Source organism: Meriones unguiculatus, chromosome 14 (assembly GCF_030254825.1).
Source record: "Meriones unguiculatus strain TT.TT164.6M chromosome 14, Bangor_MerUng_6.1, whole genome shotgun sequence".
Lineage (NCBI taxonomy): Eukaryota > Metazoa > Chordata > Mammalia > Rodentia > Muridae > Meriones > Meriones unguiculatus.
Window position 1 is genome coordinate 52,180,232 of NC_083361.1, and position 15,110 is coordinate 52,195,341.

The 15,110-nt window shown below is 40.3% G+C and overlaps 1 protein-coding gene across 8 annotated transcripts in view; it reads left to right on the top strand.

Moving 5' to 3' along the window:
- The window catches only part of Otud7a (OTU deubiquitinase 7A), a 313,145-nt gene that overhangs the window by 25,686 nt on the left and 272,349 nt on the right, over window positions 1-15,110 (top strand). For 2 of the 8 annotated variants that reach the window (XM_060367259.1, XM_060367261.1), the window contains exons 2-3: window positions 3,052-3,139; window positions 6,374-6,472. The exons of 4 other annotated variants lie outside the window; for them this stretch is intronic. The gene's annotated coding sequence lies outside the window, so the exon portion shown is untranslated. The remainder of the gene's footprint in view (window positions 1-3,051; window positions 3,140-6,373; window positions 6,473-15,110) is intronic. 2 more of the 8 variants (XM_060367260.1, XM_060367263.1) reach the window with 1 other exon arrangement.

The window sequence follows — 15,110 nt, forward strand, 5'->3', positions numbered from 1 at the left end:
CCTAGACTTTCCATTGAGTCCTAGGACAGCCCTTACACCAGCTTTGAAGACAGAGCAACAGACAAATCAAAAGGTCTTCTCTTCCTAGCATACCTGCTGTTGATAGGAAGTGAGGTCTGCATAGCAGCACAGTGGTATGGGACTCAGCATGCCAGGAAGGGGAGCAGCAGCTGAGGGTGCTTATGTACAGGAGTTCCATGCTCACTGGCCCAGAGCATCTGCTAAGATGTGTATTGCACTGGAGTTTTCAAAGCTGTTAGCAAGCACAAGCTCATGACTAGGAACCCTGGGCCAAGCAATGAATCTGGGATTTTCATCTGTTCTACTCTTGCTTAAATTGTAAGAGACATGCTTTAAATAGGAAACCAGCAACGCCACTTAAAGGCACTCTCCTGGCCCTAAGTAGGTCAGGATTTTGTCATAGTTTTAAGAAGATCACAGGTGAGTCACAGTAAACCCAGAGAGTCACGAATCTCATCAGAATTCAGGATATGTTTTAGGTTTTGCACATAGCACTCCTTAAATCTTGGCCAGCTCAGTTTCCCTCTGCCCCCACCCCACATCCTGGCTACACACACAGAATACACAGTGCACTCTGTTGAAACCAGCTGTTTGAGGGACTTGCCCCAAGTCCTGGCTATGAAAACCTAACCTCTTGCTAGCTTAACTGATAGGAAAAAACAAGGCTTGAGATTAAGGCCTGGGTCTCCCCCATTAATTGGCTCTCTCTTAACCTTGGCCATTTTATGCAGAAAGTTTTAGGTAGTCTGTTATTGAGTATGCCTTGTTATCCACACCTAGTTCAAGACAGAATTTGCATGTACCATGGGATACACCACCAACTTTTCCAGTACCACCACTGTGCTTTTCTGAAAGCATAGGCTTGTCTTACTTGTTTAGTTCTTTGCACAAGGGGCCCAATGGATGTAAGCTTTTCTGTGATGCACCCATCACCCAGCACTGTGTGGGACTTGTACAGGTCCTTGAGTGTAGAAGCTCCTAAGTCTTCAGTGGTGTGTGACAATGCAATGTGTACTGGGTTATGGGGTGGCTTCCACTCTGTCTTGTCATGGCTTTGGTTGTTCTAGATCATGTTTTTAGTGAACACCTGGGCACACTCTGTTGGATATAGGAGTTCTGGGTCACATGTATACTAATCCTCAGCCAGGACATAATCCATCTCTCCAGAAATTCTATTTCCTGTTGGTAAAAGGTAGGATGAGGTTTTCCAGGCAGCACAAATCAGGTTAGGGTAGCCATGGTGTGCACTGGAGTTGACTCTGTATCAAGTGGGGATCCAAAGACACTTTAGTAGGCAGTTGTTCTTGGAAATTGGATGGAAGAGGATTAAGTATATGGAGGCTCACCTATGTGAGTACATTTTGTTCCTATGCCAGTTTATAAAGCTCTTGTCTTTACTGGGCTCAGTGTCTTCCAAAGGAGTATTCCCTGCCTGCTCCTTGTAAGATATCTCAAGTAAATTTAAAGGGTCCATGATATGGGCAGGCATAATGGAATCCCTGAAGTATCAGTATGCACTTGCCATTTATGTTCCAGAGGCCTTGCTGTGCACTGAGAAGTCCCGTGGCAGCTTCTGGAAGCTAAGAGCACTGTGTTAAGGAGCTGTATTTCGGAGGCAGCCCAGAGTTTGTCCAGGCTACACTTTTCATTAAGATCATCTCCCATACGCTGAGGCAGGGTAGAGCAGAGGCAGCAGGATTCATATCGATGCTGAAGTGGAGATTCAGGGAACTTAACCAAAAATCCAAGGGACTTTTTTATTTTAATTTTATTTTATTTTTAATTACACTTTATTTACTTTGTATCACCCCTTTAGTTCTCTTCCTCCTCCCCTCCCAAACCCTCCCTTCATCCCCTTTCTCCACGCATGCCCCTCCCCATGTCCACTGGTAGGGGAAGGTTTCTTTTTCTTCCTTCTGATTCTAGTCTGTTAGGTCTCATCAGGAGTGGCTGCATTGTCTTCCTCTGTGGCCTGGTAAGGTTGCTCCTGCCTCAGAGGGAGGTGATCAAAGAGCAGGCCAATCAGTTCATGTCAGAAGCAGTCTCTGTTCCCATTACTATGGAACCCACTTGGATACTGGACTGCCATGGGCTACATCTGTGCAGGGGTTCTAAGTTATCTCCATAAGTATGAGTCTCAGGAAGGACCCCTGTGTTCAATTTTTTTGGTCCTGTTGCTCTCCTTGTGGAGTTCCTGTCCTCTCCAGATCTTACTATTTCCCACTTCTTTCATAAGATTCCCTGCATTCTGCCCAAAGTTTGGCTGTGAGTCTCAACATCTGCTTTGATGACTTTATATGAGTAATAAAAGGGCTGAGCTCAGCCTATGTCCATTAACCACAACCCTGGTGAAATTCTCCTACCCTGTAGTGCTTTCCCCTTTCTCTTTGTACCTAGCATATGACTGGACATAGAGGTTTTATGGTAAATGTCCTAGGTCTGCTAAGCAACAGATCCTTTGGTGTTTCTCTTCTGAGGTTTGCAGTCTCCACTCTTCACAGGTGACAATATGCCTTAAAAAGAAACCTGAGTGTCAGGCAGCCATATCATTGCCAGCCTGGCCAAGCTTAGGCCAGAATTTGAGATAGAAAAAGCAGCCTGGCTTTGAGATGTGGTTCTTATGGGACTTAGAAGGAATGATGTGGAGAGGTAGCAGGGGCTGTGGGGCTTCTGCCAAGGTCTGTGGCTTAATCCCCTGGGATGGCTGTGTTGTTGCTGGAGGTATAAATGACCAAGTTCAGCTCTGCTAAGAGTTTCAGCATAGCAATTGTTACTATACATGTTTTAATTTTGAAGTACTCTATGATTGGAGTGTTAGTGTAGTGAAATCTTTAAACAACACTGTGATATTATAGTTAATGTTGCAGTTTTTGCCTATGCATATCAGTTACTCCAGCACTGTTTCTGAAAAGACTATCTTTATCGAACTGATTTTTCACCATTGTCTGCTATTATATATGGGACTGCTTTCTTAATTTTTATTTTTATTTTATTTTACTTATTTTGTTTGTTTGTTTTTGGTTTTATAAGACATGATTTCTCTGCCTTGGCTGTCCTGGACTTTGTAGAGAAGGCTGGACTTGAACTCACAGAGCTCCATCTGCTTCTGCCTCCCCAGGTACTGGGATTATGGGTGTGAACTACTGTGCCTAGCCTTTCTTAATTTCTTTATCCAGTAGTTAATTGCTAGTATCCAGAAATACTTTCTATATGTTGATAACCTGAAACTTTACTGAATTTGTTTTTACTCTTCAGAGATTTTATGCATAAGGTTGATTATTCTATTATTCAAAAGGGATAATTTCACTTATTCTGTTTTATTGGATAATTTTAATTTCTGTTTTCTACTAATCTGGCTACGAGGAAAGTAAAATATTTAGGAGAAAGTTACATGAAAATTTTTTACATTGAAAACTAAACACCCAATGAAAGCAATTGAAAAAATATATAAGCAAATGGAATGCTATCCCATGTTCATGGAGTGGAAGTGTGACTATAAAGGATTTCCTAAAATGTCTTACTACAGAAAGCAATCTGCAGCTTGGCGATAGTCCTATTGGTATTCCAAAGTCATTTTTCACAAAATTTAAAATATATATGGAACCACAAAGATCCTGAGTACTTTAAACAAAAAAGAAGATGCCAATCAATCAGAAAGTAGAATCTCAGGTTGGAGGACTTAGTCTTGGTGACCCTAGTGCCCAATAGTGTACATCTAATTGTTAATAAGAAATAAGCTGGTGAGGTGATGCAGACTAGTTTGTTTCCATGATATATACAAAACATCACATTCTGTCCCACAAGCAAATACTTGTCAATTCAAAATTATTATGAGTGTTCCCTAATAAATAAATAAATAGATCTGCCCTCTTGATCTGTGCACTTGTCCCCTTATTACAGTATTCTGTCTTGATCGCTAAAATGACATGGTAAGCCAAAATATCGCATATCATGATTTCTCTTTTATATTTTATCAACACTATTTTAGATGAAGTTTTTGCTTTTGACTTATTCATAGACATTTTAGACAGGTTGTCTATGTGTACAGAAACATCTTTTGGGGGACTTTTGACAGAAATTTGAAGGAATCAACATCATTAGATTGTTGGATCTCTTGATTTTTAATTAATCAATTGTTTTTGTAGTTGCACCCACCACCCCAAGTCTTCCAGTCCATGATCATAGCATGTTTATCCACTGACCTAGGTCCTTTTTTATTCCCTTTGTCATTATCTTGTAATTTATAAGTCTGATTCCTGTCTTATTCAACTTACTCCTAAGCATATCATTTTATTTTGAATGACTGAACCACAATTTAAAATTTCAGTTTCTACATGCGGATTAATAGCATGTAGAAACAATATGTAATTTTTGTATATTTTTCTTGTACTTTGTGAATTGACTGAGTTTATTCAGTTTGAAAAGATGTTCTAGGGGCTGGAGAGATAGCCCAGCAGTTAAGAGCACTGTCTGTTCTTCCTGAGGTCCTGGGTTCAATTCCCAGCAGACACATGGTGGCTCATAACCATCTTTACTATCTATACTGGCATCTGATGCCCCCTTCTGGCACGCAGGTGTACATGCGGATAGAGCACTCAAAATTAATAAATAAATATTAAAAAAAAAAAACAAAAAACGTCTGACAGGAGTCTACTGAGCGCATCTGAAAGACTCTAACTAGCAGTGTTGTCAAAGCAGATACAAAGACTCATGACCAAACCTTCGGCAGAGTACAGGGAATCATATGAAAGAAGGGGAGTTAGTATGATGGGGAAAGGATAGGTTCCTCAAGGACCAAATATATCTGGGCACAGGGTCTTTTCTGAGACTGACATTCAACCAAGGACCCTGTATGGATATAACCTAGAACCTCTGCTTGGATGTAGCCCGTGGTAGCTCAGTAACCAATTGGTTTCCCATATTAAGGGGAACAAGGACTATTTCTAACAGGAACTCAATGGCTGACTCTTTGACCTCCCCACCCCCAAAGGGAGGAGCAGTCCTGTTAGGCCACAGAGGAGGGCTTTTCAGCCAGTCCTGAAGATACCTGATAAAACAGGATCAGATGAATGGGGAGGAGGTCCCCCCCATCAGTGGACTTGGAAAGGGGCACGGTGGAGATGAGGGAGGGAGGGTGGGATTGGGAGGGAATGAGGGAGCAGGATACGGCTGGGATACAGAGTTAATAAAATGTAACTGATAAGAAAAAAATAAAATTTAAAAAAAGAAAAGATGTTCTATAGATTATGTAGAATATTCTAGATAGCTAATGTGGTCTGTAAGTAGAGAATACTTTCTTTATTTCACAGTATATGTGCTTTTATTTCCTTTTCATTCCTTGTTATCTGGTTGAACTTCTACTACCGAAAGACCAACACCTCTATGCATGAGTGGCCATCCTTTGCAGAATGTTGGTCCTAACAGCAGAGAGCTCTGTCTTTGGGCATCATAAGCTAATCATGTTAGAGAATTCTTTTAACCATTTTGAAAAAAGTCCTTTTTATTTAGTTTGATGGGAGTTTTTTTCATGAGCATAGGTTAAATATTGTCAGACAGTTTCTTTGAAATAATTGGTGTGATCTGAAGATCATATGTTTTAATTACATTGCTTTGTTTTCTTAGCATCAGATTAGCCTTGAGTACTGCTCTATAACTGCTTTATATACTATTTACTTCTTAGAAATGTTCATACATTTTTCTGGTTCGATTGGTTGGCATCATGGTAATACTTGCTTCAGAAAATAATTTGGCAAAATATTTTTCTTAAAAAGACTTTTGTGAAAAGAATCATAAGGGAAATCCCACACTTTATTTTTAAATTTTTCTCAAGAAAAATACAAATACAGTGAAAAGAAAAATATGCCAAAAGCAATGAAAAATGATTAGGTCTAACAAATACAGTGGATACGTAGCCTTTTCTCATTCATAGTTTCATTTCTGTGGTTGCACTCCCCTGTAGTCAGCTGCAATAAATACATATATATGTAGATATAGACATGTTTTATGGAAAATTCCAGACGTTAACAGTTCATGTTCTAAATCACTTATTACAGTGTGTCTGTTTTATTATACTGCTATTTAAATCTTATAACATACCTAAAGTAGAAGTTAAATTTTATTGTTACCAGGCCACAGAAGAAGACAATGAAGCCAGTCTTGATGAGACCTGATAGACTAGGGTCAGATGGAAGGGGAAGAGGACCTCCCCTATCATTGGACATTGGGGAGGGGCATAAGAGAACAAGAGTGAGGGAGTGGGTTGGGAGAGGGCAGGGGAGGGGGCTATAACTAGGATACAAAGTGAATAAACTGTAATTAATAAAAATAAAATAAAAAATTTATTGTTTCATAGGTGCATATATGAATAAAAGCCACAGATTATTCAGGATTCATAATTATCCCTAGTTTCTGGCACTTACTTGGACATTGGAAGCTATCCTCTATGTACAAGGTAGGCCACTCTACTGCCCTTTACATCCTTAAACATTCTGTCCCAAGGACCTGTGAGATAACACGTCTGCATATTATAATTATAATGCATAATACCGCATTAGAACATTTTTACTTTTACAATTCCATATATGTATATAAGACATCTTGATTAAACCCACTCCTTTTCCCACCCCAAGCCCTAGCCCACCTTTCATTTTCATGTTCCATCTACATTCCATCTTCATGTGCACTTTTTTTTTTAACCCACTGAATTCATGTAGTGCTCCCTAGATGTGCATGGGTGTAAGACATTTTAAAATGTCCGAATCTGATTAGAAAGAACCTTTAAAATCAGAGAGTTAAAGGGCTGTTTAGAAATCTTAGTGCCAGATATGTATCACTCTTGGAGACCACTGGAGATACATTTCTTGATGAGATAATTGCAAGATAGTTCTGTGTTTCAGAAAAGAAACAGCTTTCCTTTTCAGGGGTGTGATCACAGCGGACATGCTTTAAATTTAGAGCTGGTCACCAGCACTCACGTGTGCATGTCTAAAATACCTAAATGTAGCTCCCTAAAGTAAGGTGGTTGGAAGAACAAAAGTGAAGATATACTAATAATTATGATGACGATGATAGTAACAGTAACACGGTAATTGCATTTTATGTGAGTGACAGCACAGTATGGGCTGCTGGCAGAATCCTGTTCACACGTAAGAGCAGCAGTTCTGCCAGCTTCACCTTTTACTATGAAGATTGGCAGGAACAGGATTTTAGGAAGGTCAAATCAATTTGCTTCCTTTAGAGTTACCTAAAGTGTAAAAATGCTAATGTGGCTTGCCTTGTTAATGTGGATTTCAGCTGAATAAGAAATGATATTCCCAGCATAGCATCGCCCCAAATACTTCACAAGACATTCACAAGCATTTATTGTTTACCTAAATTTCAAGTTCACTGGACAGTCAGTGTTTTTGTTTGTTTGTTTGTTTGTTTTTAAGCAGCCTCACTGCCATGTTTTTCTGTGTCCTGCTTGTTTTCATTGACAATAAAAGCAAAGACATTGTAGAAGGGTCAGAGTTCTGTGGCATTGGTTTTCATGAGACAGGGTCTCACTATGGAGCCCAGGATGGCCTTGAATTCATCCTCTCCTTGACTCTGTCCTTCAGTTGTTAGGATTACAGGTAGGCACATGTCTACCATGCCTGGTTTAGCAGTTGTTTTATTTAGCAAAGTTAGATTAGCAGCAGAACTAGAGCGTTCCCTATGGTTTCCAGGCAGGTAAACATGAGAGACCTTGTGAAGTGTCTGGAGTTTCTTGTATTTTGTTGTTGTGGTTGTTTGCCACTGGTACCTGTGGTCTGTGGTGGGGTCACAGCCATCTCAATGCTGCTCTTGGGGTCATGCTATCCCAGTGATACTCTTGGGGTCACGGCTGTCCTGAAGCTTCTCTGTGCCCTGAAGCATCATTGCTCTTCACACTTTCTATTCACAGTGATCTCACTTCATTTGCTTTTCCACCAATTATTCAGAAAGATTCTTACTCATCCACACATCCTCCCTAGTCCTATTTGCATTTACCCTTTTAGGATGCTGCCCAAATTAGTGTCCATACACTACAGATAACATGTTACATTCTTCCTGGGTCAGATGTACGAACAGATACAGGCTATGCCACCACTGTAAGCATTGTCCTGACATCATGCATAGACCACGATGGGTCTAATATGAGAATTGAGCCTCCCTGTTATCACCTAAGGTCCCAAGTCCCATGAAGAGGTGGCCTAGAGAGGGAAGACTGTGAGCACCCAGTCTGCTTTCTCTCTTTCCACCAGCCTGGACCCCCAGAGCCCCCGTTGCCTCTCCTTTTACTTCCTTCTGTTCCGAGAAGCTGACAGACCCACGTGTGAAATTGTGCTGCTGTTGTTCCAACGGTTGTTCCAGTCCTTAGGGAGACAATGTCACCTGCTCTTCTCTCTATCTGTGACTGGGTTTAAGACAGCTGGAGACAATTAAAATTTTAACTCCACCAGGAATGACTCTGAAGATTACCCCTCTTTTAACGCCAAGTCCTTTTTAATGTAAGATCGGAAAACATGTGTAGGGAGTTTAAGAGTAGCGAACATGAAAGTCTTTCACAGTGTCCTTGTGTCATTTGTGAAGGCTCCAAGGATAGAGATTACATTGTGGTGAATCCCCTAAGAAGCAAATAATCAACTTCTTCCTCATCCTTAGAAACCGTACTTCCTCCTCTCAAGTTGAAATTGTGGTTAAGAAGAACTGTATTCAGATTCCTACCATTCCCTATATCCCCTTTACAATATAGATTATTTTTTTTGTGCTGTGATGTTTTCTTCACTCAAAATATAGAAGAGAGAGACTTGATTCTTGCCAGTCTCTCTGGAATTCTGAGGATATTCAAATCTATTCTTGTTTGTAAAGTGTTCATGAATTCTATGTACCCCATTTTTATATTGATCTAAACAGGTTTTATTGGTTAGACTACGCAAATATATTTTTTTCTGGGAATTGGGCTTTGGATATGTTCCTGACTTGCTGAGACAGTGGCAAAGGGAAAACCAACATTGTGCTGTTACAATAGAGGGAAACATCCTTGCAGCAGCTCTGTCACCTTGACCAAGAATATTTCTGCAGCCACCAGAGATAGTTCTAGATTGTTCCAAGTGAAAATGATTTATTTTGTAAATATTCCCTATTTCCTTACTTCCTTCTTTTAAAAGTATCAAGAATGTTACCTTTCAACCATTGAGAAGACCACTGTGATAAAAACTAGGAAATAAAAGCTGGTGAGGATGTGAAATTGGAAGCATTGATATTGTTGGTTGGGTCTAGAATAGTGCAATTACAGGATGAAATTTTGTGGTGGCACTCTAGAAAATCAAGCATATAATTGCAGTATCAGTCAAGACATCCACCCTTGGGATGACTCTGAAAGGAAATGAACTCAAACAGATATTTGAATATCCAGGCTCATAGCAGCATCATTCCCATCAGCAAGATGGCAGCACCCAAGGGTTCCATGGTGGATGAGTGAATAAACTTATGTGCTACAGGCATGCAGTAGCCTGCCAGTCAGACAGTCAGACTTAATCAGGAAGGAGCTTCTGAAACACACTGCAGTGCTGATGAACCAACCTTGAGGATATCCTGATAGTTAAAGTTAGCCAGTCAAAAAAATAAAATAAAAAAAAAAAGACAAATAAATGAGGTGCTTGTGTAGTCATAAATCATAGAAGCAGAAAGTCAAGTAGAGATAATATGGATAAGGTTGGAGTGTTAGTGACTAAGGTAGACAGGTTTTATTTTACAGTGATGAAGAGACAGCTAGTGGTGGTGGTTGCATAACATTACGAATGCTCTTGATGCCATTAAACTAGATACTTGAAATGGTTAAGATGGTAAAGTTTATGTTGGCTGTGACTTATCACATATTTTCAGTATCAAATATTGGGAGATAGAGGAGTCACTCACACCTCCTGGTCCTGGGTTCTGTTTACTCTGTAAATAACATGTGACACTTTCAAACACCTAAGGTTCTCTCAGCCTTCAGGTTTCGGTGCCTGCAGACTCAGTAGCTTCTCTCTGTTTCTCCATTTTTTAGCATTAGTGTATCTCTGGTATTAGAGTGGGAGGATAGATGCCTGAAGCACTTCCAGTTCAGGCCAGCCTGGAGGGAGGGAATTCACCCAGCATGAGCTCAAAGGTTCTGATTTTAGGTAGAATAGCTACAAGTAGGAATAAGAATAGTAACTGGAGTGCAGGTGGCATACGGAATGAGCAAACAGCACTAGGTGGTAAGTCATGGTTTTGAGTGTCCTCTCTACCTACCCTTTCTCCCAAATGAGCACACATGCACACAAAGAGTTGAGTCTTAAAAAATGCCTATGCCTCTATGCCTAGATATTCGAGATCCTTATTAAGCTATAGGTACCACAGTAGATAGCCCCTTCATGCCCAGGCTGTATCCCAGGTCACCAACTTTCGGATTCCTCACCATAGGCTGTTTAGTCTAGAGCTTCATCTGGAGGAACTAGGTGCTAGGCACACACCTTCCTTTCATCCACTGTTCCCACAACTTGCTCTACTGTTGCTGGACCATCACATGTTCCTTTCATTGCTTACTAGTCCCATTGTCTCCCTGTGCCAGTGTGCTGTTGGATTCTTGGGCTGTTCCCAGTGTGGAGCTCTTGCCAATGAGTCTGCTGTGAACATCCGTCTGTAAGGCTTTATGTGGATTCTTCTGAGTTAATATTTAGGAAGGGACTCACAGAGTCATGGGGCACTTTATAAGAGACAGGTAGGCTGTTTCCCTAGCCTGCTCGCAAAGTACAGGGAGTCTAGTCCCTCTGTATCCCTGCCAGCCTTTGGTGCTGACAGCTTCGTGCCCTTCAAGGCACTCCACTGGGTATGTAATAATGCCCTGTAATTTTAATTTGTATTGGAAGTTCACAGAATCTTCCTTTGTGAATGCTATCTAGTTCTACCCATTTTACTAGGCTATCTTTGCTTTACTGATTTATAGTTACACCTTTGGATAAGCAGCCTTTAAAACTGTATAAAGTCTATTTCTTATTTTAAAGATATACATATTTATTTTTATGTCTTAAGAAACTTCTGTACTCTCTAAGCCATGTATGTAGTCTCCTTTTCTCTTGATACTTTATGATTAAACTTTTACAGTGTGGTTTGTGGTTCATCTCATGTATAGAGTAAAGGAGGGCTCAAGGAATTTTTTTCTATATGATTACTCATTTATTTGGATGTTGAGTTATATGTTGAAAATGAAGTGGTTATAAAAGTGAGGGGCTATTTCTGGGCTCTTCACTCTGTTGATGACTTCTTCTGTAGCTTTGACAAACCAAACCTTTCTTGAAGTATCCCATAATCCTGACTGTGTTGTTGTGGCTTTGCTCTAGTGTGATGGAAAAATGATACTGATGCCATTTGCTCATACTCATCTCCTTTGTGCATAAACAGAAATGATGTCACCAATGGGTCTGGGTGACAAGGTGAGTTCTGAGGTGATGTAAGTGAGCACACACAGAGGAAGTCTTCAACAAACATTTCTCTTGCTTGATTCTGGCACTGGAGTACATTGCTGTGGTGTAGTTGAGGAGTCAGTGCAGTAACAACTGGATGCAACAATTTTAATTAAGATCTTTAATTCTGTGACATAAGAAAAAGGCATAGCTGTCATCTACGTAGTTCTGTTGAAACACAGGCCATCTTGTTTTTCAACATTTTTAATATTTTAAAGATTACCTATCTGAGCTTAGGTAGTCACATATACAAAATGAAGGGATTACCATTCAAGGCCATTGTCAGCGGCAGATGCAAACATATTGTGGGATCTAAACTATTAAGACAACATACAAGGCCACTCTGATTTATTTCTGTGTTGGCATTTGAGCACTTAAAAAATGAATAGGTATTTCTTTTCCCATTTTTGATGTATGACTCAGCTATGAGATCTCACATCAGTGATTTTCAACTGATAAACAGAACATTTAAAAACCATTTATTAGAAGTGTTTACTGACTTAAAGGGCCAGAACTCTCCCTCTCAAAGGTTCTGATTTTAGGTAGAATAGCTACAAGTAGGAATAAGAATAGTAACTGGAGTGCAGGTGGCGTACGGAATGAGCAAACAGCACTAGGTGGTAAGTCATGGTTTTGAGTGTCCTGGTGGTGGGGTAATAGATATCCATCTCAGGTCACTGAATTACGTGTTGAGGAACAGCTTCTTGCCTTTTGAGGTGGTCTGCTTAGGTTTCGAGTCTGAACTTCCGTTTCCACACTGCCTGTGGAAATGTGACATTGGTAGTTTCTGCCTCCAAGTTGTACCGGAGTAGGATCTTTAGAACAGAGAGGGATTTTTTTTTTCCAAGGGTAATGACCAGACTCTACAAAGATGGACTCTGCAGTGCCCATGCTTTTGTGTACTGGAGGCTTTCAGGTTTGTACACCTGGAAAATATTAAGAACTTGGAATCTTGTAGTAATTACTCATATCTAATATCCTATCATGCCATGGCAGTTTCCATGCCCTGGAGCTACTTTCCTATAGTGAGTCAAAGTTGATTAAACCAAGATAAAAATGGAAGAAGCCTTCCTTTATCTCTTAAAAATATGATTTCTGAAAAGTTAAAAAAAAAGGCACAGATGAAAAATAAAGTAAGGGCAGCCAGTCTACCCATCCAGAACTTTACCCATCGAAGCTGTAGTACTGGGACATGCTTGAATAGGAGACTTAATTGGAAGTACAAGAAATTACAGTGTATCAACTGGTCCTGCCTCAAGGGTAGCCTCACTTTCAGACTGGCCTTGACTTGTGGGATCTTCCACTCTTATCTCACAGTGTATGGTGCTTTTTCACAACCTCAACTCTCTGTGAGTCTTAGACTCTTTTCTGATTAATTAGTGGGTGAAATGGTGTATCTCTTTAAGAGATTTCTGATTAATTAGTGGGTGAAATGGTGTATCTCTTTAAGAGATTTCTGATTAATTAGTGGGTGAAATGGTGTAGCTCTTTAAGAGATTTGTTGGCATGCACTGTGGCTTGGAGGCTATCGAGTGCTTAAGTGAACGAGCACCTTTTTCCCTGCATGGACAGAGTTAGTTCAATGTCATTAGGTACTCAGAGGCAACAAAATGGTGGCCAGGCTGTCTCCCATTAATGGTGTATAACATCTGGCTCCTCACTTAGGTACCTGCCCAAGAGGAAACAGGAGATGGAGATATCAGCCCGTTGGTAATTCATTGCTTCCTAGGAGACCTGTGATAACAGAAACTTTGTTAGTAACCAACCCAATCCTTAGAAGCCAAACCAGAAGAAGACAGGTTCCAAAGAAAGCAATGTGGAGCACAGTCAGGGAGAAAATATTTCAGATAGATTTGAATCAAGATTATAAACTTTCTTAGCCCACTTCCTCAAGTCATTCCATATTATCCTTCCATAAAGTATGGATTCCACCCCAACATGACTAAGGACTTCAAAAGAACTAGCATGCAGAAAAAGCAAAACATGGGGCTAGAGAAATGGCTCAGTGATTAACAGCACTAGTAGCTCTTCCAGAGGTCCTGAGTTCAATTCCCAGCAATCACATGGTAGCTTACAACCATCTGTAATGAGATCTGATGCCCTCTTCTGTCATGCAGATGTACAGCAACACTGAACACTCATATAGATAAATAAGTAAATCTTTTTTTTTTAAAAAAAGCAAAACATGAAAAACATAAAAAAAAAAGACTGAAAGAATGTGGATGATTCAGAGACCAGCAACACTTCAGAAAAGTAGTGCATTTCCTTCCTCTTAAAGCAAATACTAGTGATGGTATCAGTGAAGCATCAAAGACTCAAAAAAGTGAGTGAACAAAGGAAACAAGGCTGACACTAGAATTAAGGTGGTGAAGGCAGAAAACAGTAAGATGACACTGACTGAGGACTAACTGGGACCCACAGACTGGGATCTTCCTTGAGATCATATGTCATGTGTGACCTAAAAACACTGTAAGTGAAAACAAAGGGTCACTAGAATCTAATTCCCTAGAAAATGATTTTAGAAAAGAAGGGAAAAAGTCATTATGTGATGTAAGAAAATCATATTAATGGGCAGATCAGACCTGACTGCCAACCAAAGAAATTATGATATTTAGGTAGCCTTGCAGAGTGGCCAATGTGGATAATTGATTTCTCCTTTTCCATGGAGTTCTTCACCTAGCATCCATGTCGGGGGAGGAGGGGAGGGCAGGGAGAAGGACAATGGAATCAGTTTGGATCAGCCTGTGCCCATCAACATGATCCCAGGACACAGAGGAAGTGGAAATTTATCAGATTTTGAGTGAGACATAGTGCGGGGGAGTGAGGGCAGTAATTTATCTAGCTAAATAAGTCTAGTATTCAGAAACAATTGGGGGAACATTCACACACATGCCATTAGTCATAGAACTGAGCTTCTGTGAGTATTTTTGAAAAGGCATTTGGAATAAAACTGCTGAATGTCAAAATCTAACCAAACTAGGATTAAAGGAATGATAGTACAGAGGTTGGCATCCCTGGGTGGTAACGAACCTTGATTATGTTTAATATTAGACTAAGACCTGCCTGTCAGAGTTACACTGGCAACTCATAATAGAAATGTCAGTGTGGTACATCATAGTATGACTTAGGAAAATCATGATGGAGAGCAGAAGGAGCACCTAAGGCATAGCCATCCCTCTGTATCTGCAAGTTCCGAATCCCGTCGAGTCCTCCAGCCTCAGATCTAAGCTTCAAATGTTGCCTCTGAACATGTGCAGATGTCCTTGTCATGTGTCCTAATCAATGCAGTGTAGCTACGGTTGAGACCAACTGAAGCTGGATTAGAGAACCCAGGACTAGGTTTTGTCTAGATGCTTGGTCATTTTATATAGGACCTGAAGTATCCACAGATCCCATGTCTGTAGGAAATCTTGGATCCAGTCCCTCAAAGGCACCAAGGGGGCATTTCTACATAATGTCATCATGTTTCTTAAGAATCAAAAGAGCCAATGGTCTTTGTGATGAGAATGGTTATTTTACTAACAAGGGTTATAACTTTAAGGTTTTTCATAACATCCTTGTTACTGTTAGATCAGTCTTAAAGCAAGATGTCTCTCAAGG